Raw genomic sequence first — 23,444 nt, 5'->3', positions numbered from 1 at the left:
TCTTGATGTTTAAATTATATATATAATTGTCATTAGGTACATACAATTGTGGGTGTACACAGAGGCCAGAAGAAGGTATTGGATCCCATGGATCTGGAGATAGAAACATTTGTGATCTGCCTGGCACAGGTGTGTTGATATTTTATTTGTATATTAATAAATAAAGTTTACCTGGAGATCAGATGAAACAGAAAGCCCTTAACACAAGTCAGGGAGGGGTAGCACATGCCCTTAATCCGATTGGTCTCTGTGTGTTCAAGGGAACAGAGCAAGGTCTGGTGACACAAGCCTTTAATCCCAGTACCAACCATAGAGACTTGGAGGTCTGTACAGACAGGCAGTGACAAGGAAGTGAGGTAGCTGGGCTAAGAGCCAATGAGAGGGCAGAACAGCAAGGCAATAAAGGTGCAGGTTAGACAAGAAGAAGCTGGTTCTCTTGGGAAGCTACGGTGGCGTGGTGAGCTAAGGTTAGTTGGTGGCTATTCCTATTACTCTGATTTCTACGGCTTTCACCCCTATATTTGGCTCTGTGTTTCTTATTTAATAAGACCATTTAGAAATTCAGCTACACACAGGTACTGGGAATCAAACACTGGTCCTCTACAAGAGCACTAGGCACTCTTATCCAGGTCCTGTATGAGTTTCTTACACATTTTAGGATATTGACCTCTTATCAGATACATAGTTTGCAAATATGTTCTCCTATACCATACCTTTTTGTTTTCTGTCAGCTTTTTCTCTTGATGTGTAGCAGACTACCAGTTTGTCACAGTCTCATTGGTTTATTTCTCTCTTTCCTGCTGTGTGCTTGAGGTCATGGCCAAGAAACCATTGCCAGACTGATGTCAAGGAGCATTTCCCCTACATTTCTTTAGGTTTGACACACGTTCAGATCTTACATTGGAGGCTTTAATCTATTCCAGGCTCGTTTCTGGATATTGTGTTAGACAAGGGTCACATTTTTCTTTGACATATACGCACCCAGTTTTCTCAGCACCACAGAAACACAACTGGTTCTTGTGTGCTGATTCTGTGAGTACAACTTTGCTTGCAAGTTCTACCAGTATTGGGTGCTGTCTCTGGGGTTTTCTGTATGTAAGATCATGCCACCTTCCTGCAGAAAGTTTTACTTCCTCTTTTCTCCTTCATTTTCCCATTGTTCATTGCTCTCACCAGAACTTCCTGTACTATTGGAAATAGAAATGATGAGTGAGTTCTTTTGTGTCATTTCTTATCTTAGAAGTAGGGCTTTTAACTTCTCCCCATTAAGTATGATGTTAGCTGTGGATTGGTCATCCATGGCTTTTATTTCGTTGAAACTCCTAACTTTGTTGTTGTTGTTGGTTATTGAAGACAGGGTTTCTCTGTGTAACAGCCCTGGCTGTCCTGGCACTCACTCTGTAGACCAGGCTGGACTTGAATTCATAAAGATCCACCTGCCTCTGCCTCCCAAGTGCTGGGATTAAAGTTGTGCTCCACCACTGCTGGCGTGAAGCTCCTAATTTCTATTTGCTTATTTTTCTGAGACTTTGTAATCATTGAAAGGCAATTCTCTACTAAAAAGGCAAATAATATGAGTTTTTAAATGTGCATAGGATCAAAAAAAGACATGCAAATGACCAGCAGGTATGTGAAAAAGGACATGACTGGTTATCAGGGATATGCAAATTCAAATCCTAATGAGAGTGAGCAGTGGTAAGGATGTGAAGAAAGGAAACTCATATACTTCTCATTGGGCTGTAAATAGGTTTTTATGGAAAACAGTATAGAAATTCTTCAAAAACTATTTGGGCAGTGATGGACCATGTCTTTAATCCCAGCACTTGGGAAGCAGAGGCAAGCAGATCTCTGTGAGTTTGAGGACAGCCTTGTCTACAGAATGAGTTCCAGGACAGCCAGGGCTATGCAAAGAAACTCTGTCTCAACTGCCCCCCCAAAAAAATCCAAATTAAATTGGAATTGTAATTTTTGTTTGTTTGCCAACTTGTAACATGCTAGAGTCTTCTAGGAAAGGGGAACTTCAACTGAGAGATTGCCTGTGAACACATATCGGGGTATTTTATTGATTATTTATTGATTGATGCAAGGAGGGCCCATCTCACTGTGGATGTTGCCATCTGTCTTTGTTACTTTTCTGTTGCTGTGAAGAGACACCATGACAAAAAGCACTTATAAAAGAAAGTGTTTAATTTGGGGTTCACAGTCCTAGAGGGTCAATGTCCATGACTATCATGGGGGAGGGGGCACGGCAGCAGACAGGCATGGCATTGGAGCAGTAACTGAGAGCTTACATCTTCATTTGTTAAGTATGAGACAGAGAGAGCTAAGTGGGAATTGCTTGGGCTTTTGAAACCTCAAAGCCTGCCCCTAGAGACACACTTCCTCCAACAAATCCCCACCTTCTAATCAGTCACAAATAGTTCTGGAGTCACAAATAGACTGGAGACCAAGCATTCAGATATATGAGCTTATGGAGGCCATTCTCATTCAAATCAACACACTATCCCTGGACAGGTGATCTGGGTGGTACAAGAAAGCAAGCTGAGCAAGCAAGCCATGGGGAATAAGTCAGTACTCATGTCACTATTAGTATTTTTAAGCACTTATCAAATAGTGACCAGATATAAACAATTATAATTTATTTGAGACATAACAAATCATGATACAGTAAATGAAAATATAACCTAGCATACACTGTGGCAGATCCTCAAAATGGACCCTGTAGACACCACACAGACACCACCATAACATTTGCACCTTGGGTTTACAATTATCCACCCAATGTAAAGAAAACAAAAATGTTGGGTGGTAGTGGCACACGCCTTTAATCCCAGCACTCGGGAGACAGAGCCAGGCAGATCTCTGTGAGTTCAAGGCCAGCCTGGTCTACAGAGTGAGATCCAGGACAGGCACCAAGGCTACACAGAGAAACCCTGTCTCAAAAAACAAACAAACAGAAAAGAAAAGAAAGGAAAATGCACTGCAGCAGGCCTTGACCTCCAGAGGGTTTCTATCAATTGTGAGTATCCTGTCTCTGTGCATCTCTCTCTCTCTCTCTCTCTCTCTCTCTCTCTCTCTCTCTCTCTCTCTCTCTGTGTGTGTGTGTGTGTTTATTGCTCCTTAGAGGAGTGAGCTGCTCTCAGCCCTTGTCAGAGAACCTTCTTTTTGCATTAGGTGTCAGTGAGTGCAAACACTCAAAACTGCTCAATGGGACGGAGAACATGTGACTCAGTTCCAAGAGAGGTATCTAGATAACCCGTCCAAGGCTCAGGGAACACTGCAGAAGATGGTTGGAGACAAGGATGAGGCAGAAGACGAGGAGTCATGCAGTGAAATGCTGTCTTCTGGACGTACTACAGCTACTGCACCATGAACTCAGAACAGCAGTTGCTGTTTGCACAGGATCTGCACAAAGCATTGCATCGTGGTTGGGGGAGGCACTCAGGAGTTCCTTTTAAACATGTAAGATGCCCTGTGAAATACACAGCTTTGTATTTTTGGTTCTCAGTGACATATCTTCAAAAATGTGTTTGTGAGTAGAAATTATCCTTGTTCCTTTTCATGATGGCATAATGAATCACTATGGGAATATATTCCTTGTCCAAACAATCCTCTGTATTGGATATATGGGTTATTTAAACTGTTTTATTGAGTCCTAATGTGATTAAAAAATACAAGCTTTATAGCAATGTTACCCTACTGTTCCAAAAATTTGTATGTTTTTTCATTGCTTGGAAAAGCCCAAGTGCCTTAAGGAATTCTCTCTCTCTCTCTCTCTCTCTCTCTCTCTCTCTCTCTCTCTCTCTCTCTCTCTCTGAGATAGGGTTTCTCTGTGTAGTTTTGGTTGCTGTCCTGGATCTTGCTCTGTGTAGACCAGGCTGGCTGGAACTCTCAGAGATCTACCTGCCTCTGCCTCCCAAGTGCTGGGATTAAAGGCATGTGCTACCGCCACCTGGCATAGGAAGTCTTTTAAAGCCCATCAAATCTACCTTTTTACACTTGTCCCCTGTTCCCACCACTTGATATGCTGTGTGGGAATCATAAAGGATCTGCTTTTAAATAAAGAAAAGACATTTATTACTTGTGTGGGGGCTGTTGTCCTATGTATGTGTGTGGACATACATGTGGCACAACACATGCATGGAGGTCAGAGGTTCTCTTTTTCCTTTTTGTGGGTCCCAGGGATTGAATCAGGTCTTCAGGTGCTTTTAGCTGCTGAGCCATCTCACTGGTGCTGCCTTTTCCTTTACCGAACTTGCCCTGCACGTTCCTCATACAATTCCTCCAACAATAATCATCCTACCTCTTCTTGCTGTCCTACCTCTGACCTCCATGTTGGTTCCCCAATCACTGTAACAAACCAGTCTCTTCCAGGACTTCTTTTTGGTTGCCATCTCTACCCATACCTTCCTCTAAGTCAAATTAATCCCTTTCACCCCATAACTCCTAAACCATACTAGGATTTTCAGAGTTCATTTTTCCAATTTCCAGCATGCAATATTTTCTGGTTATTTGTGTATACAACCCCCCGCCCCAGCAGATTATGGAAAAGCAATTCCTGTTCAGGGCATTTACAACTAAGCAATCAATGTGTGCTCCTTCAATTGCTTGTTTATGTTAAATGCTGCAGGCCACAGGAATATATTATAAGAACTCAGCTGGTTATGGCAAAGTCACTACCTGGAGGGATCAAGGAATTCCTCCAGAGGAAGCCAAATTCCAAGGAGCTTTTGGTGTTATTTGGCTTGTTATATATCAGCTTCTTCTGTTATGAAAATCATGTGTGCCTTCATAGTTTTCCCAATTGACTTTTCCCTAAGAAGGGCTTACAGTGTGGACTGATGACTCTCTGGACACATTCCAGGTATTTGGAGGACAGCCTCAGGAAAGGCTTTCTCTGGAATCAGATATCTCCCTTAGCCACTCTCAAGGGCTAACAGTAATAACAAGTCTCATGATTTAAGGTAAATTCCACAAAGAGACGCTGCCTAGGTCAGGTGGAAGTTAAGTAATAGGTTTACACAATATAGCTCAGACCCTCTTTTTTACAGTCTTACTAACTTCATAGACCTCTAACTCCTTACCTAACCACTTCTAGGAATATTTAGAGAACCTTTGTGTTAACAGCTATGCTAAGCCGAACCCCAGTTCAAGCCTCCCTGTAATTATCATCATTGGCAGCATCCGGCCAGGACCATCCCCAGATGGAGGAAAGTACCTTATCAGAGATACCTCTGTACTCTCCAAGAACAGACTTAAGCGTCCAGGCTACCCGTTTGAGATGGCCTGACAGATGTGCCAATTAAGCTTAACTTCCTCCTTTCCCAAATCTTACCTCCAGTTCCAGATCTCCCTTTAACTATCACTAGAGGCATCTACTTGTACATAGGTTGCCTAGCGACTGAGCACACTTTCCCTCACCCTGCAGAAAAAAAAAAAAAATGGCAGATAGCTGGGACAGATAGGAGCCACAGGAAAAAAGAAGGCAGTTTTATTTTCTCCTATTGACCTAGCAACTTACAGATTCTTAACATTTTCTAGTAATCATGTTTAAGACTATAGTTGAGCACGTAAGACTCCCTCTTCTTAGATATTACCCGAATTTCAGCCTTAGTTAATTCATTTCCCCATTGGTCACTTCCCTTTGGGGTTGCAAATGTAATTAACAGTTATTGCCCCTCTATGTGATTCTTATCACCCCTCCATTTGACCCTGGAAGCCTGGCTTTGCACTGCCAAGGGAATACTTCTTGTAAGTGTATATGTACCAGGATTCCAGGGCACGAGGGGACGGAGAAGAGAAGAGAGAATGGAAGAACTAGATAGGTAAGAACTTGAGAGGAACAAACTGAGATGAGGAAGAACTAGATTGAAGAACTAGAAGAGAGTACTAGAGGAACGAGATGGGAGATGAGGAAGAGCCAGATGGGGAAGAACAAGATGAGAGAGAAGGAGATGGAAGAGGAGCTGATATGGGAAAGAGCTAGATGGATGAGAACCTAGAAGGGGCAGAACTAGATGAAAGAATTAAGATAGAACCTGGACAGGACAACAGAAAAATGTAAGGAGAAATTGGGCAAGAAAGGAGCTAAAAATGAGAGCAGAGTATACGCTTGTAGAGAGAACCGACGGAATAATGAAGTGTATGGACTAAGGAATTTCATGTACATAGACTCATTTCCTTTCTTCAAAGATAATTATTGAGGGGCTGTACCCCCCTAGTCCCCATTAGTTAAATGTCTGTAAAAATGGAACACACACAAGAACCAGGGCCAACATGCCTTATGACTTTGGAAAAATGAATGCATGTCACTCATCCTTTACTTACTTTGTTTTGCTCTACTTGATGGTAGAGGGGCCCAAAGAAATTCCTGAAGAAATAAGAATTCTCTGAACAATTGAAGGTTGTTATTTTTGTTTCTAACAGCATATTTATGTAGTTTTTAAATTACCATGCTTTGACACATCAACCTTTCTCTTAAGAGCTTTCTGCCAACTGAACCAAATTTCAAATTAAGTTAGTTAGGGTCTATCCAGAATTACTGCCAAATACCTGCAGAGTTCAAATGTTTTCTTGATAACATCATGCCACCATTTGTTTTTTTTAATCAATTAATTAATTTTGTGTGTGTATGTGTGCATATGTATGTGTGTGTGTGCGTGTGTGTGTGTGTGTATGTGTGTGTGTGTGACAGAGAGAGAGAGAGAGAGAGAGAGAGAGAGAGAGAGAGAGAGAGAGAGCGAGAGAGCATACATGTGGAGATCAAAGTACAGCTTGCAGAAGTTGGTTCTCTGCTTGGGTTCTGGGGATCAAACTCAACCAGGCTGCAGATCAAGCACCTTCACCTGCTGAATCATCTCACTGGCCCAAGAGCAACATTTAAATTCAAGTACATGATCTAATTTGCCAAGATGGATATATTAAATAAGTACATATTTTGTCTAACACTTACACCTTAAAAAAATAAATCTGCTGGTAGTGGTAGTGGCAGAGGCGGCATGTACACAATTAATCCTGGCACTCTGGAGACAGCGGCAGGAGGATCTGTCTGAGTTTGAGGACAGTCTGGTCTACAGAGTGAGTTCCAGGACAGGTAGGGCTGTTACACAGAGAAACCTTGTCTGTCTCAAAAAAACAAAACAAAACAAAAACAAAAGGGGGGGGAATCTAAGAGTGTGATTATTATTGCCCAATGAAAGTGATCTGGAAGGTTCAGGCCATTTTGAGGTCTCTTTAACAGATATAAAAAATATTCTGTTAAAATTAAGGCTAGTTGTGGCAGCACACACCTTTAATACAAGCACTCAGGAGGCAGAGGCAGGTGGATTTCTATGTGTTCCAAGCCAGCCAGGATCACATGTAGCCAATCCTTACAAATGCTTGTTTCTGCTATAAGAATATAGCAACTTCTGCTAGTTACCTAAGGAAAAAAAATAATGAGCTCTTTTAAGGAATTTCTTGGGTCACTGAGATGGCTCGATGGGTAAAAGGTGCTTGTGACCTTAATTCAGTCCCTGGACCTCACATGGTATAAAGAGAGAATTGATTCTTGAATGTTGTCCTCTGACCTTTCTACATTGTGCACCCCTCACATACATACACACTAAATAATGTAAGAAAATATTTTTATTTTATATTACCAGACTTTAAAGAAAACTCTCCAAGGTCATATCAACACTGAAATAATATTGATGGGAATTTTAAGGTAGGAATGTTGTCTTTTTGTGGATAATGAATTAACCTTCAAAAGCACCAAGCTATCCTCCAGAAACTGCATATTAATATTGGGAAGTCACGTATTAAGGGCAAGAAACAGAAGTGAAGATTTGTGGATCAGAATTCCAAGCAATGCTTAAAGACTGAAGCTAATGTTTCCAGCCATGGAGGAAACTGTAGCATGGGCAATTTTCAACAGTCCCGGAGCAGCACTGTTAATGAACACTATTACAGGGACATTTTTGTTGACCTTCTTAGAGTTGTTCTCCCATGAGTGGTAGAAGATGCTCTATAGAGATCAGTTGCAAAGATACCTCAATTGGAGAACCATAAGGATCCCCAAGTCATCTTTTACATTTGTGATCAAAGGAAACATGGTCAATGCATAATCTACTCCACATTTAAAGCTTACGTTTTCTGGAAACATTGATCTGGCTGTCTCTGAGGCAGTTGGAGCAGAAACTTCTTGTGAATCAGAGCTGCTATGGCTGAATTTTATGGAGACTCTCTTCCAGTCTTGTGTTTAAATCTCTTCCTGCCATCCTGCAGCACAAGTTGTAAAGTGCTCTGTAACCCTATGACCGGGAGAATTGAGAGGCTCTGCTGAGACTGGAATCTCACTCAAAAACAGGTCTCCAGCGGGGGCTGCTGAGTAGCGATACATCACACAACTCTCTCCTCTCAGGCTCCCCGAGTCACCTCCATGGTGCTCTCTGCTCCAGCTGCAAGATAGGGGAGCTTCCAAGGGGTACCAGACTGAGATCTCCATGTAGTAGCATACACAAATGCATTAGCTGCTGAGCAATAGGCCTAGCCTAATTATTAACATTGGAGAATCGGCTGCTAGGCAAATTCAGGAATATCTTCTATGACATTTAAAAATATGGATTTTCCCCCTGCTACTTACTAGACAGACCTATTGCATATTCCTCTCTGGATATATGTACAGGCAGTGTGACTGGAGAAGCCATCTCCACGGTGACTATCTTGACTATTGATCACATCATGGATGAGCATATTCTATTGAGGATAATCTGTGAGATACATCTTAGAGAATAAATCATAGAAATATATTGTTATTGTTATATATTAAATACTGTTATTAATTGCATTTATTTAAGCACTTAGATGTTGGAGTCTGAAAAGCCAAGCAAGCATCACTAAAACCTTGTTACTATGGAAAGTTAGCCACAAGACATTCCACATTCTGTTTAGATAAGGCACACAGACATATTAGAACTACTTCTCACACATGCAATCAATAGACCATAATGATTCATAAATATAGAGAGTTCACTTAAAAGCCTAACCTTCCAGCCCCTGAAAAATATTTTTGCAGTTCCACAGATCTGCTAATGTACATTTGAGAGAATAATTTAGGATGGACCTATCACTGAATGCTGAAGAATGTGGGTTACCTTTTCAAACAAGTATTTCTTCTACTCCCTGGCCCATAAATGAACCTCATCTGAACATGATGGCTCTGGGGAGGGTGGGGATGACCCTAGCACCAGCTTCGACATTTTCCTGTAGTCACTGACAGCTTCTGAGCTGAGTCCCATCCTGCCTGTGGTTAGCACTGTCGTGTTGCTCCTTTCTCAAGGGAAGCCAAGGACCAATACCTCCACTGAGTGCTCAGCAGATCATGGGAGGAAAAGCGTCTGTTTCAGACATGTGCCAGGGAATCAGTCTGGAGTCTCAGCTCAACAGAGTCCACTCACTCATCAAGCACAGGGCCTTGTCTGATCTCTTACTCATTGATTTGAGATTCATTTTGTTCAAAATTATTCACTGTATGATCTTATGTCTTAGCCATTCACCTTAAAAAAAGAACTATTTAAAAATACCTGGCACATAGTGGCTGTAAAAAAAAAAATCAATGAGCGCAAATAATTAACAAATGAATGGTTGGACAATAACACAGACAACAATACTTTATGTATAGAATATTTGAATCTAGGAAATGCTCCATAAGTTACTTTTCATAACTATATACATAGGATATCTAAATCTCAGCACCAAGCAACAAAATGTACTAATACTTTTATAAATGATAAGTAACTAATAATGGAACAGATTAGTTTAAAAATCAACTTTACAAATGAAAATCATTCTTTTAGTAATTTAGTGTCAGCGCCAATATGCCAGAAAGACAGACGATTTGACCCAGGCTTTAAAGCTGTCTTCATTGTTAATTTCCATAAAAAACCTTAACATTGGCTAATTATAGGGTTCTGCGTTCATTGATTTCACTAATTCAACTGCTTTATCTGAGGGTCTCTCCTGAATTGATAAAGCTAAACTGCACAGTTTTCTAAACTGCTAAGCTCAGGAGAAATCTTGAAGGTGGCCAGATGGTGGTTGAATCTTTTGCACCCATATAGCACCATCTACTGTAACTTTGCATTATTGAATTTATTGTCTCTTCCTTTAAATCGTAAGTGATGTTCTGACTCCTTTTCTCTGTGCCCTGGCATGATTTGATCCACTAAAGATGTGTATTGTATTCTTGGATAAACTGAGGACTCAAGCAATTTTGGAGGTAGACTATGAGGCAAGAGTGCAAACCACCTCAGGGCACTGATCCATTTTGCGATTAGGAAGTTCCTCAGATCACCAGGCTCATCTCGAAGTCTGCTGTTGCATAAGCTGTGCTCTTTCCAGAAATCTCCCTAAAAGGAATGAGGAATCACATATGGAAAACATGTGAAGAAGGTGTGTTCACATGATCCTTACAAATAATCATTTTATCATGTATCTGCCTTCCTGAAGTAATAGGACATAAAGGGCATAAAATCAATATTTTTTTCTACTTGTCCAGCACAGATACTTACCTGGGCTCAGCAGACCTGTTTAAGAGTTCCATTTAATGTTCAAAAATACTTTGACTATGGATAGGGAGACGCCAAGAGATGAAATGATGGGAGAAACATGTGATCACTGTAGCTATTACTAAGGTCCTGACCTTTGTTTGGGGATGTTGCTTCTTTGCAGGTGTTTGTTATGTTACTCCAACTAACCAAACAAACAGAACGAGGAGTTAAAGTAGGGCATCAGTGCACCAGTGACAGAGTTCACCACGGACCAGTTCCTTGCTGCTGTAGTCTAGTGCTAAAAGTCAAAGAAGGAAAGAAAAATAAAAAAAAATACTATGCTGACTTGACTGTTATAAACTGAAGAATTTTCATCTAGGGAGCTCTTGAAAAATGAGGCAACAAAAGCTATACCCTCAAGACTAGTTAGACACTATTTGCCTAGTTTTCTGTCACCAAATGTATTTTTCTTATTATTGTGGCAAAATATCTGATAAGCAGCAACTTCAAGAAGGAAGATTGTTTTTGTTTTTTTCAAGACAGGGTTTCTCCGTGTAGTTTTTGGAGCCTGTTCTGGAACTGACTCTGTAGACCAGGCTAGCCTCGAACTCACAGAGACCCGCCGGGCTCTGCGCCCCGAGTGCTGAGATTAAAGGCCTGCGCCACCACCGCCTGGCGAAGATTGATTTTCGAATCTCTGTTTAAGGCACAGCCCGCAATGGTAGGAAAGGATGTTAGTAGGAATATGAGGCAGCTAATCACAGGCTTGACAGGAAGCAGAGAGAAATATGGGTTCTGGTGCTCATGCCACTTTTTCCTTTCTTCTTCTCCTTTTTTATTCAGCATAGCATCTCAGCCCAGGGGATTCTACTGCCAGGTGTGTCTTCCCTCCGCACCTTTACCTGTCCGGAAATTCACCTCTAGGTAATTTCTTCCCTTTCTTTCATTTTCTTAGATTTATGTGTGTGTGTGTGTGTGTGTGTGTGTGTGCGCTCTCTCTCTCTCTCTCTCTCTCTCTCTCTCTCTCTCTCTCTCTCTCTCTCTCTCTCTCTCTCTCTCATGTGTCTGTCTATCTGTCTGTCTGTCTGTGTCTGTGCCTATACCTGTGTGTGTCCACAACAGCACATGCAGACCTAAACTCCAGTCATCTGCAAGAGCAGCAAGAACTCTTAACTTTGAGAGCCATTTCTCCAGCTGCCCACGCCAGGTGATTTCAAATCTAGTTAAGATGACAAAGAAAATGAACTATCAGACCGAAGAACTTTGTCTGTCCTGAGTCTGTAAGCTGTTCTATCTTTATGTGCAGCTGCAGTGCAGATGACACAAAACTGTGGCCCTCCTCTCATCGAGAGACCAATAAAAGAAACTTCATGCCCAGCGGTGGTGGCGCATGTCTTTAATCCCAGCACTCAGGAGGCAGAGCTCTGTGAGTTCGATGCCAGCCTGGTCTCCAAAGGGAGTTCCAGGAAAAGCACAAAGCTACACAGAGAAACCCTGTCTTAAAACCCCCTCCCCGCGAAAAGAAACTTCACTTCTTGGTAGCACTATTCATGATAGCCCCACATTAGAAACACACCAAATACCTGTCTATGCCAGCCTAGATCATATGCTTTATTTGTGTAAAGGAACACTCTATAGCAATGAAAATGACAACATGGAGAAAGCTCACAAAACAACACTGTAGGAAGCCAGACGTAAAATAGTTTATAATACACAGTTGCATTTCCACATAAGCCAACAAAACTAAGTAATGTTTGTGAAATTCATGCTTCATTATCACACAGGTCAGTCTAGTGGTGACCTTTGAGAGGATAACACAGGGATTGGGAGGGCACGTGAGAAGGGGGCTTCTCAGGAGCTGGCAGTATTCTCATTTCTAAATGTATCTATGATAATTCCCTTTGCTGGACATTATGATTGATGCAATTTCCCAAGTTTCTGTTATATTTCATCATTACAAACATATAATAAAAACAATAAAAACCTTCTTCTGTGTCTCTGTTGCCCACCTACTTCTCCAACATGTGAACTTGAGATCCCTATATCAGCTCTCAGCTATTGATCCTGTCTCCATCATGTATACTATGCTCCAATCATACTATAATCTTCAATAATTTTGTACTTGCATTTTTACTTTTGTTCCCAAATGCACATTACCTGCTCCAAAGATATTCACACTCATCACTTAAGGTATAACCAAACCAAAAAAATTTCCACAGAGTAATCCTTAAGCTCTTTGGCCAAACATAATGTATCTGCTGCCTCTGGCAGCGTCTCAAGGTATTCCCTGATATCAGCTGGAGCCATCACTGCTCAGCTATTTGCATACATAAGAACACTCACAGGTTGGTTATTCCTGAGTCAAGAAATACCTACCTTGTGTGTGCTTGCCCTCTTGTGCATGTTTGTGTAGGCATGTTATGATCTATATTTGGAAATCTTTTCATTAGCATCCCTATTTTGGTTGACTATGGAATTTGTTAATAAAATAACAACAATACTACCAGATTTTGAAGAAGGGATCACGGCAATGCAAATGTTAGACTAGGTGGGACTTAAAGCTAATCAGGGGGAAAGAAATGATTCGTTAGAGAAGATTCTTGAGAAGTTTGCTTGAGTGATTTGGAAAGCCACCAAAGGTATACTTGAACACAACGTTCTCTTAATCTGTTTTGCTCAAGTCAGAAATAACTGTTCCATTTTGAGGAAGTCAGCATTAGTTATTACCATGCAAAAGAAATTAGTGAAGGAATATTATCCAAAATAAGTTAGTTTTACACATGGAATCTAAAATGCATATACACATATGCAGTATTAGATATAAAGTGTAGTTAATGGCTAACAACTGTTTAAAATTCAAAGCAATTCCAATAAGGGAGAATGAAATGAGGCCATGTTATATTCATTAGGCAAATGGCCTCAAACATTTGTGATGTTTCCCAAACATTCAGTGAGTTGTTGGCTTTGACATGTTCCAATTTCATGTCTAAAAAAATTACTGAGAAAATTCAGTAGAAGTCATCAAAACAATACACCACAGAGTGGAGTGTGAAGAATGCCATTTCAATCTCTAAAGAAGTATTTTTAAATTAGAAAGAGTAGAATGCTCTCTGTGTTTTTTTGTTCAGGATGTAGATGAAGAATAATTCAGGAAATGAAATCATATGATTAGAAAATATCACTAACATTCCCCATTACTATGTAATGATCACTTTTTTTATTGTTTGGCTAGTTGCTTTATAAGTCCCTTATGCAAACTCTAGACCCAAATGATTACCTCTTTTGGAAAACTTTGAAACCGTCTGTGAATTTTTCGTACCATGAAACACAAGATAGGTTGCTGCTTGATTTTTTTCCCGTGAATATGCTAGTTCGAAAGCATTGATCACTGGGGATTCTCTTAAGAGTTGTGGGGTTTGGAGTTTGAACTCCAAGGCTGTTCTTTGTTCATCATTGTCCCTGTGCCATTGGCAGTTTGCAAGTATTTTTAAGTGGTGGATGCTGGAAAAATGAAAATAAACCATAATAAAAAAATTTTGTCCAGGTGTTCTATAAATCAGTTGAAGAAATACACCTCTTTATGGTAAATAAAAGAGAGGTGCATCACCTAGTGTACTAAAATGTTATTATTTATCCAGTAATGGCTACAGGTGTGTCAAGACTGGATACATAGGGCAGAAGAACATTTGGGCAGAACACCGTAATATTTTCAGTTTTGGTATACTGTGACATAATTAGAAACAAATGTATGAGGTTTATATAATATATGAAATAATGACAAATAAAACATATATTAATATATAATATTAAACTCATACATAGACTGATATATATTAGGCAGAGACAAAGATCATTTCACGTATTTCCCTCATTGGGATTTTTTTTATTTCTTTATAATTTATAGTTTGTTTAATACTGTGGGATGTTATTATCAGACTCCAACTAGGGAATTCAAAAATTAAAACTACAGTGGCTCTCATAACTAAAAAATACCTGATTACTAATTAATCTGAAATAGGAACGTCTAAACACATGTATGTGCATATTTCTACATGTTTAGGTATGTATATATATCCAATATATCTTTTTATTTGACTAATTAGTATGATATATAAATTATTTTTCATACTTGAAACAGAAATTTTCATCTGTGACCTTACTACATTTGTGTGTACAAATTACACTATTTTCTTGTTAATATTTCATTGTACAATCTTATGATTGTGGTATGTGTTTTGCTTCCCAGTCTAATATAGCTTTAAAATATTTGTAACCTTTCTTCAACTATCCCTGTAACATAAGACATTTAGATAATTAGTGAGAATGTAAGGAATTGATACAGGAATGGGAAAAAACTTTACAATGCTAATTGTTTGCTGGTTTCAATTAGAGTTATCATTTTTTCATATTTCCTCAATTCTTTTAGTGTTTCTAATTTTACATCAATTTTATAATCAAAGATAAATAGGTGAAAATAAAATGTTCTCATTGTGTATGACATTTACTAAGCCAAAAGGAGGTGTTTCAATTTGAATTTCTGAAATACTTCTCATCCATTATTTCTGTGTTCAAAATATTTCCTGATTTATCTAGATTCCTTATAATATATCCCAAAGCTTAACATCTAATAGGAACTTTTTAAAATGGAACGTGCTAGTTACTTTCTTCTTCAACGCAAAATTTACAAATTATTTGGAATACATTTAATACAAATACCACTCCTTAAAGAGCTTATCATGTTCATCACTGAGAATGGGAGGTTGTCTTGAATTGCTTCTGATTTATTTTAAAATAAATTGTGATACATTAAGTAAGTCTCTTTGTTTCTTCTAACACCCCATTTCTCTTCTCCCTCATTTTTATTTTCTTCCTGAAAATCAAAAAGGAGAGGGCAAAAGTGGCAGAAATAAGGAAAAATCTTGGGGACTAGAAAAGATCTGTATGAATAAAGTCCTACAACAAAGTAAGGGTGTTCTTTCTTAAGAGTGATTTAACATTAATATATGTGATATATTTAACCATTTGTTACAGGTCAGACTGTGGATTTAAAATCCATGATTTAATGAATCAACGAATATAGAATAAAATGATCACATTCACAAAGTCATATTTTATGACATCAGAACTCTCGATTTAAATGTGTCATGATGTGCAGGCTTAGGTTATACCTCCGTGAAAGTGTCAAGTGGTCAAATATTAAATAGTCAGGAAGGATTTATGTTTTAAAAGACAAAACCAACGCATAATTAGTATTTATTGGTTGTATTGATAATCCTGCACCTGATGTTTGTCTTAGAGCCAAGGAAGAAGGGCTGACTCAGTGAGTTAGTGTTTGGATGTGGCATTTGATGAAATAATTGAGTTTGGTCTAGAGCTCTACAATTCTGGATCCTCATAAACAGAGCATAATATTTGTTTTGGAAGGTATTTTAGGAACTGCTAGTTCACAAGTGTGTGTGTGTGTGTGTGTGTGTGTGTGTGTGTGTGTGTGTGTAAAAGAGAGAGAGAGAGAGAGAGAGAGAGAGAGAGAGAGAGAAGAGAGAAGAGAGAGAGAAGCATAGGAAGGGTAATTGTGTCAAGGTGCCTTCTCCACCTCATTCGCTTTGGAAACTGGTAAAGGGATGGCGGATGCTTTAAAGTTAGAAGATGAAAGAGCTGATAGTTTCCTGGTGGTTCAGGGCATTAAGATAATCTGGAATTTTCAATATCCTCTGATTAATGTAAGAAATGTTTTTTGTCATGAAGCCTAAGAAGCTTCTTCTATCTTCAAAGGTGATGCCAATGTTTTGTAAGAATGAGGTAATTTGCATCCATGAAACACTCCTCCATGGTTAATGAATATTAAGTTGAACTTGCCTAATTTCTCCTTTGAACTTTTTTGGTTCTGTTATCCATTAATTGATCCAAATTTACCTTGACTGCATTCACTGTCTCATCCTGCTCAGATACACAGGTATAATGAGTTTCATGAGTTTACTAGTTGCTGAATGAAAAGGTTTTTCATGTTTCTTCCTTTGACTTAAAATTTTTTTTTGAGACAGGATCTCACTATGTAGCCTTGGATGTCCTGAAACTCACTGTGTAGACCAGGCTGGCCTCGAACTCACAGAGATCCACCTGTCTCTGCCTCCCAAGTGCTGGGATTAAAGGCATGTGTCACCACTGCTCATGTTTTTGTTTTTGTTTTTGTTTTTACTAAAACCATGCCTCATGTTTTAGGATGCACCATACAGTTGAACTCATGATCAGGCTGCTCATAACTTTTCAGTGCCTTAGAAACATGTCAATCACATATCCTCCATTTTAGGAGAGAATTGTTGTACAGATGAATTAAGGTTGTCCTAATAAAGTCCTTCACATTTATGTCAAAATAAAATATATGTATTTTTAAAGGACAAACTGTTAGATTTTGGAATCTCCTATTTCTCTCATTATAGACCAGCTTTGTAACAAAGACAAAGATTTGGTATGCAACCACTCCCAGCCAGAATCACATAGACTTTCATAATTCACGCAGATATACCAGTCTAACCCTCAATATGTGATAAAAATTGATTATCCATTTAAAGTTGTTTCATGGTCCATGCATGTGTTTCCACTGGTTTTTTAAGTGGCTCTACGCAGAATGAAATAGCATTACTTAAACAGTAAAGTATAAACATAATATGGCTCGTTTATTAAGGTCCCAATGCTGCAGCCGGAAGGCATTTGAAGCAGTCTGGATACACAGACAAAGCCAATGTCCTTGATTTCATAGCAGCTGAGACAATGGAATACTTTCATGTGGATGATGACTCTTCTCTCTTTCTTCTTTAGCAGTAGGGGAGAGTCTGTGCTTTTTCCATCCCCGTCTAGTCCATGATACTTTGAGCCAGTTACATATTGTTCTCATGAATCATTTGACAATAAATGTTGCCGCTAAAGTTGAATAACAGATACAAGTCCTTTTCCATGTAAAAGACTGAGATTGCCATCCTCGTTGATGGTTGGTGTCAAAAGTAGTGCGATTACTAAGACAATGCGGAAAAGAGTAAGTAAAACTGTTGACATTTTTTTAAAATGAAATCCTTGTTAAAATAGCCAAATCTGGTATACACTGAGCCTTGGATGCATCCAAAGCAATAGGGATATTGTTTTAGGAGGTACTGTTTTGTCCCACCTCTGTCTATGGCCAGCTAGCCAGTTCACCTTCAATTAAGCTCACTTGCAGCAACTGTGAAAGTCTTTGTACTTTCTCTGGTTAACCTGTACATCATTCTGTCAATAATGTCAAAGATTCAATGACGGAAGTTGTCGAATATGCTAGTATACTTGTGAGATGTATTTCTAAGACGCATTCTTCCCAGTTCCCAATGAGATTGAGTGGATCTCCCACAGTATCAACTTCTCAATGCTGCTTTCCTCCTCTTCTGCCACTATCAATCTTCTTGGTATTACCTCTCTAATACTCCTTACCCTCCCATTCTTGTATCCGTATATGCTTCTGAGAGAAATCAACTTCATATGTTTAAAAAAATATATTCGTCGGTCTAACCTCAGGTTGAATAAATGAGTGTCTAAAGGGACTGAGGCCCAGAAAATGAAATACCTTGAATGCATTCAATTTTCTGCATGTATAGCTCAGTTAGGGATAAGCCAACTTTCCCCTGAATTTCCTATTTTCCAGAAGATCTCAGTACTGAGAAAGGGTCTAGGAATGATGTTCAGAACAATCAGTGCTCACAGGTGCCTTCCAGCACATTCTCCTTGTTAAGACTCCCACAAACTCTAGGAGATTGTAAAATATAAGGATTAGAGCAACCTGTCCTCCTATTTTTAGATTTTCATGAGGTTACTGTGTTTGTTAATTTCCCATCTAGATACCATGAGTTAGGCCAGTGGTTCTCAACCTTCCTAATGCTGTGACCCTTGAATACAATTCCTCATGTTGTGGTGACCATAGAATTATTTTCACTGCTACTTCATAGCTATTTTGCTACTGTTATGGATTGTAATGCAAATATCTGATATGCAGCGTAGCTGATGTGTGACCCAAAGAGTCACAACCCACAGAGGTTGAGAACCATTGGGTTAAGCAGCAGATTCTGAGTTGGCTACAAACCTAAATCATTGGAATGTGCTTAAAAACTGAACAGTATATTTAGAATACTGTCTGCTTGACCCTAAGGGGGAAAAGTCAGCCTTCCATTATGCTTTTCAAGACAGAGTACCATAAAAACAGAGATGAGGAGGAGACAGGAGCAGCAGCGGAAGGGACTAGAACTTTATCAGGAAATGAGTGGGCTCCATAAAGAGTCCATCTCAAAATCAAACAAGGAGAGCTTCACTACACCTATTAAAATATCAGGAACTGAAATCCAAAGTGCACCTCAAAGCTGTGCCAAGCCAGGAATAGGGGGTTCAGGGTTCACAGTGGTCTCTTTGGAATCCATAACTAATGTGTAAGAGTAATTTTTGAGATGTCTGAAGAAAATCGCCTTAAAGCCTATGTAATTAAGAAGTTACTATTGATGGAGAATCAGGACAAATTGTCATAGAACCAGGTTACAAAGAACAGAGTTTGTTGTAAGAATATATTTTATTCATCCATTCGTTTGCTTCAATTCTTGTCTTTGAGTTTCCAGTCTGGGAAAAGTGCTGTACTTCACATTGGGGTTACATCCACAGGGAGTGGATGATTAACACAATATGTGTGGGAAAAGAAGTTTCTTTTAAGCTATAAAGCACTATATAAATGTTATTTTTTTTAAAAAAAATAATACCTTGTTAATGGGTAGGGAGAGGTGAGGGATGTGGTCAAAGAGGATTATGGAAAAAGAGTGACATTTAACACCTGTCTTGAAAACTAGAAGACTGTACTCCAGCCAGGGAAGCAGGTAGGCAAGGCAGAGAAGCAGATAGGAAACAGACAGATCTTTATCTCTCCCTACATTCCATTAAACCCAGTCCCCAGCCTCATCACCAGCTCTGTAGCAGACAACCTGCTGTGAACTCCACAACCTTCTCCCTCACCCTTCCTCCCCACTCATCCCTACTCATCCCCTTACACCAGCCCTCAACTCCAGCAGGCTTTCTCTGAGAAGTCACCAGCCAAGCTAGACAGAGAAGCAAGTAGGCCAGCAAAGCAGGTCGGCAAGTTCAGATCTCACTTTGCCCCCTTTCCTCCATATCTCATCCCCAGCTCAATAGCAGACTACCTGCTGCAGCCTCTCCTCACTCTTGAAGCTCATTCCCAGAGGACTCAGCAGATCCTGGTGGAACAACCTGCTTTCCTCCCTCCAGTGCAGTCCCTCAGCCCCCTCCTAGCCAATCCCCTTTCCTAAGTGTCAGCTCCCAATAACTAGGAACATACTTTACTGAGAAACCCTAGGGGCCACACCTATCAGGATCCCAGAAGAATTACCTATGAGGCAATACACAGCCACCACCTTGTCCTAAGAACCAGAGAGGAAACAGAAACCAAGGAACAAAACACCCACCCAACAAAGACAGAACCAGATATCAGCACCTAGAATTGTAATCAACAAAGATGTCTAGACACCACTGCAATAAATAGATAAATAAATAAATAAATAACAATCACAATAAAATGTCTTCACCAGAGCCTACCAACCCTTCCAAATTAGACCCTGAGTGTTGCAATATAGCTGAAGCACAACAAAAAGACCTTAATACAGCCTTTATAAATATAATTGAGGTCCTTAAAGAGGAAATGAATAAATCCCTTAAAGAAATCTATGAAAACACAAACAGTGGAAGGAAATGAATAAAACAGTTCAAGACCTGAGAGTGGAAATAGAATCAACAAAGGAAACTGAAGGAAATTTGGAAACTAATAGCTTAGGAACTTGAACAGGCCCCTGAAAGGGAGCCTCACCAACAGAATACAAGAGATGGAAGAGAGAATCTCAGGCACTGAAAACACAATAGAAGAAATGAATACATCAGTCAAAGAAAATGTTAAATCTAAAATAATAATAATAATAATGGCACAAAAGAACTAGGGAATCTGGGACACTAAGAAAAGACCAAATCTACGTATAATAGGAATAGAGGAAGGAAAAGAAACCCGAGGTCAAAGGCACAGAAAATATTTTCAACAAAATCATAGAAGAAAATTTTCCTAAGCTATAAAGGAGATGTCTATAAAGGTACAAGAAGCTTACAGAACACCAAATAGAATCTACCAGAAAGAAAGTCCCCTCAGCACATAATAATCAAAATACTAAACATATAGAACAAAGGATGAATATTAAAAGCTGCAAAGGAAAAAGACCAAGTAACATAAAGGCAGACCTATTAGAATAACACCTGACTTCTCAATGGAGACTCTAAAAGCCAGAAGGGCCTGGGCTGATGTTCTACAGACTTAAAGAGATCACAGATGCCAGCCTAGACTACCATACCAAGCAAAACTTTCAATCACCATAAAGGGGGAAAATTAAACATTCCATGAAAAAGTTAAATATAAGCAACATCCACAACTCCAGCACTACAGAAGGCACCAGAAGATAACTCCAACCTAAAACCTAGCCTAAGACCTAACCTAATCTAACCTAACCTAAAACTCTAACCTAAAACCTAAAACCCAAGAAAACACAAAGAATAACTAATCCCAGACCAGCAAATCACAAGAAGGAACACACACACACACACACACACACACACACACCCCACCACTACCACCACCACCACCACCACCAACAACAACAACAACAACAATAACAACAACAAAATGAAAGGAATCAATAATTACTGCTTATTGATATCTCTCAGCATCAATGGTAACAATTTCCCAATAAAAAGATACAGACCATCAAAATGGATGATAGAACTGGATCCATCCTTCTGCACCCAAGAAACACACCTTAATACCAAGGATAGACATCACCTTCAGAAAAACAAAGATGGAAAAAGATATTGCAAGCAAATGGACCTAAGAAGCAAGCTGGTATATCCATTTTAATGTCTGAAAAAACTAATAAGAAGAGACAAGGAAGGGCATTCCATACTCATCAAAGGAAAAATTCACCAAAAGGGCGTTGCAATTCTTAACATCTATGACCCAAACATAAGGGCACAGAAGTTCATTTAAAACAAACAAACAAAAACAAGCACTACTACAGCTTAAATCACATATTAACCCTCACACATAGAGATTCAATACCTCACTCTTGCCAATAGACAGATCATACAGAAAAAAAAAAAAACTAAACAGAGACAAGTTGGGGCTGACTCAAGTTATAAACCAAATGGACCTTACAGATATTTCCAGAACATTTCACCCAAACAAAAGAATATACTTCTCAACACCTCAAGGAACTTTCTCCAAAATCGAACACATACTCAGACACAAAGCAAGTCTTGAAAGATAAAAGAAAACTGAAATAACACTGTGGATCCTATATGACCACCACAGATTAAAACTGGATATCACCATCAACAGAAAGGCTATCAACTCATGGAACATGGACTAATCAATACTGAATGACAGACAAATGAGTCAAGTCTGAATTAAGAAAAAATTTAGATTTTCTGAAATGAAAACGAATACACAACATACCTGAATTTATAGGACAGAATGAAGATATTTCAAAGAAGCAAATGCCTACATTAAAAAAATTGTAGCAATCTCATACTAGGAACTCAACAGAATACCTTAAAGCTCTAGAACAAAAAGAAGAAATGACACTCAAAATGAGTAGACAGCAAGAAATAATCAAACTCAAGGACCAAGTCAATAAATTAGAAACAACAAAAACAATGTAAAGAATCAATGAAACCAAGAGTGGGTTCTTTGAGAAAATCAGCAAGATTGACAAACATTTATCCAAATTAACTAAAAGACACAGAGAGAATATCCAAATCAACAAAATGAGAAATGAAAAGGGGGACATAATAACAGACACTGAGGTAATCCAGAGAATCATCAGGACATACCTTAAAACCTGTACTCTACCCAAATTGGAAAGTCTAAAAATATTGGATTATTTTTTGATACATACCAATGATCAAAGTAAAATCAGGATAAAATAAGCAATTTAAATAGACTTATAACCCCTAAGGAAATAGAAGCAGTCATTAAAAGTCTCCCAACCAAGATAAGCCCAGGGTCAGATGGTTTCAGCACAGAATTCCACCAGACTTTCGAAGAAGTGTTAATGCCAATACTCCTCAAAAATTTTCACAAATTAGGAACAGAAGGAACATTGCCCAATTCATTTTATGAGGCCACAGTTTCCCTGATACCCAAACCACATAAATACTCAACAAAGGAAGAATTACAGACCAATTTCACTCATAAACATAGATGCAAAAATTCTCAATAAAATATTTGAAAACTGAATCCAAGCACATATCAAAAAGATCATGATCAAGTTCCCCTCATACCCATCCAATATAGTCCTTGAAATTCTTTAAATTATCTAGTTTACAGCCTGGCCACAGTTTCCCCTCCTCTCATTCCCTCTCCCTATCTCTACTCCATCCCCCCATCCACTGCTCCTCTGTTTCTGTTCAGAAAAGGGCAGACCTCCCATGGGTATAAACAAAGCATGACATATCGAGTTATGGTAAGACTAAGCATAAAAAGCTGTATTAAAACTTGTATTAAATCTGGGCAAGGTAATCCAGGATGAGGAATAGGTTTCCAAGAGCCAACCAAAGCATTAGGGACAGCCCTTGCTCCCACTGTTAGGAGTCCCACAAGTAGACCAAGCTACACAATTGTCACATATATGTTGAGGCCTAGATCAGTCCCAGTCAGGCTCCCTGGTTGTTGGTTCAGACTCTGTGAGCTCCTATGAGCCAGGTTAGTTGTTTCTGTGGCTTTCTTTCAAAGTCCTTTACACCTCTGGCTCCTACAATCCCTCTCTTCAGCAGGATTTCCCAAGTTCAGGCTAATGTTTGGCTGTG

The sequence above is a fragment of the Onychomys torridus genome, chromosome X, assembly GCF_903995425.1.
Source record: "Onychomys torridus chromosome X, mOncTor1.1, whole genome shotgun sequence".
In the NCBI taxonomy this organism is placed as follows: domain Eukaryota; kingdom Metazoa; phylum Chordata; class Mammalia; order Rodentia; family Cricetidae; genus Onychomys; species Onychomys torridus.
The sequence above is the reverse complement of the archived record's forward strand: the minus strand, read 5'-3'. Positions refer to the sequence as shown.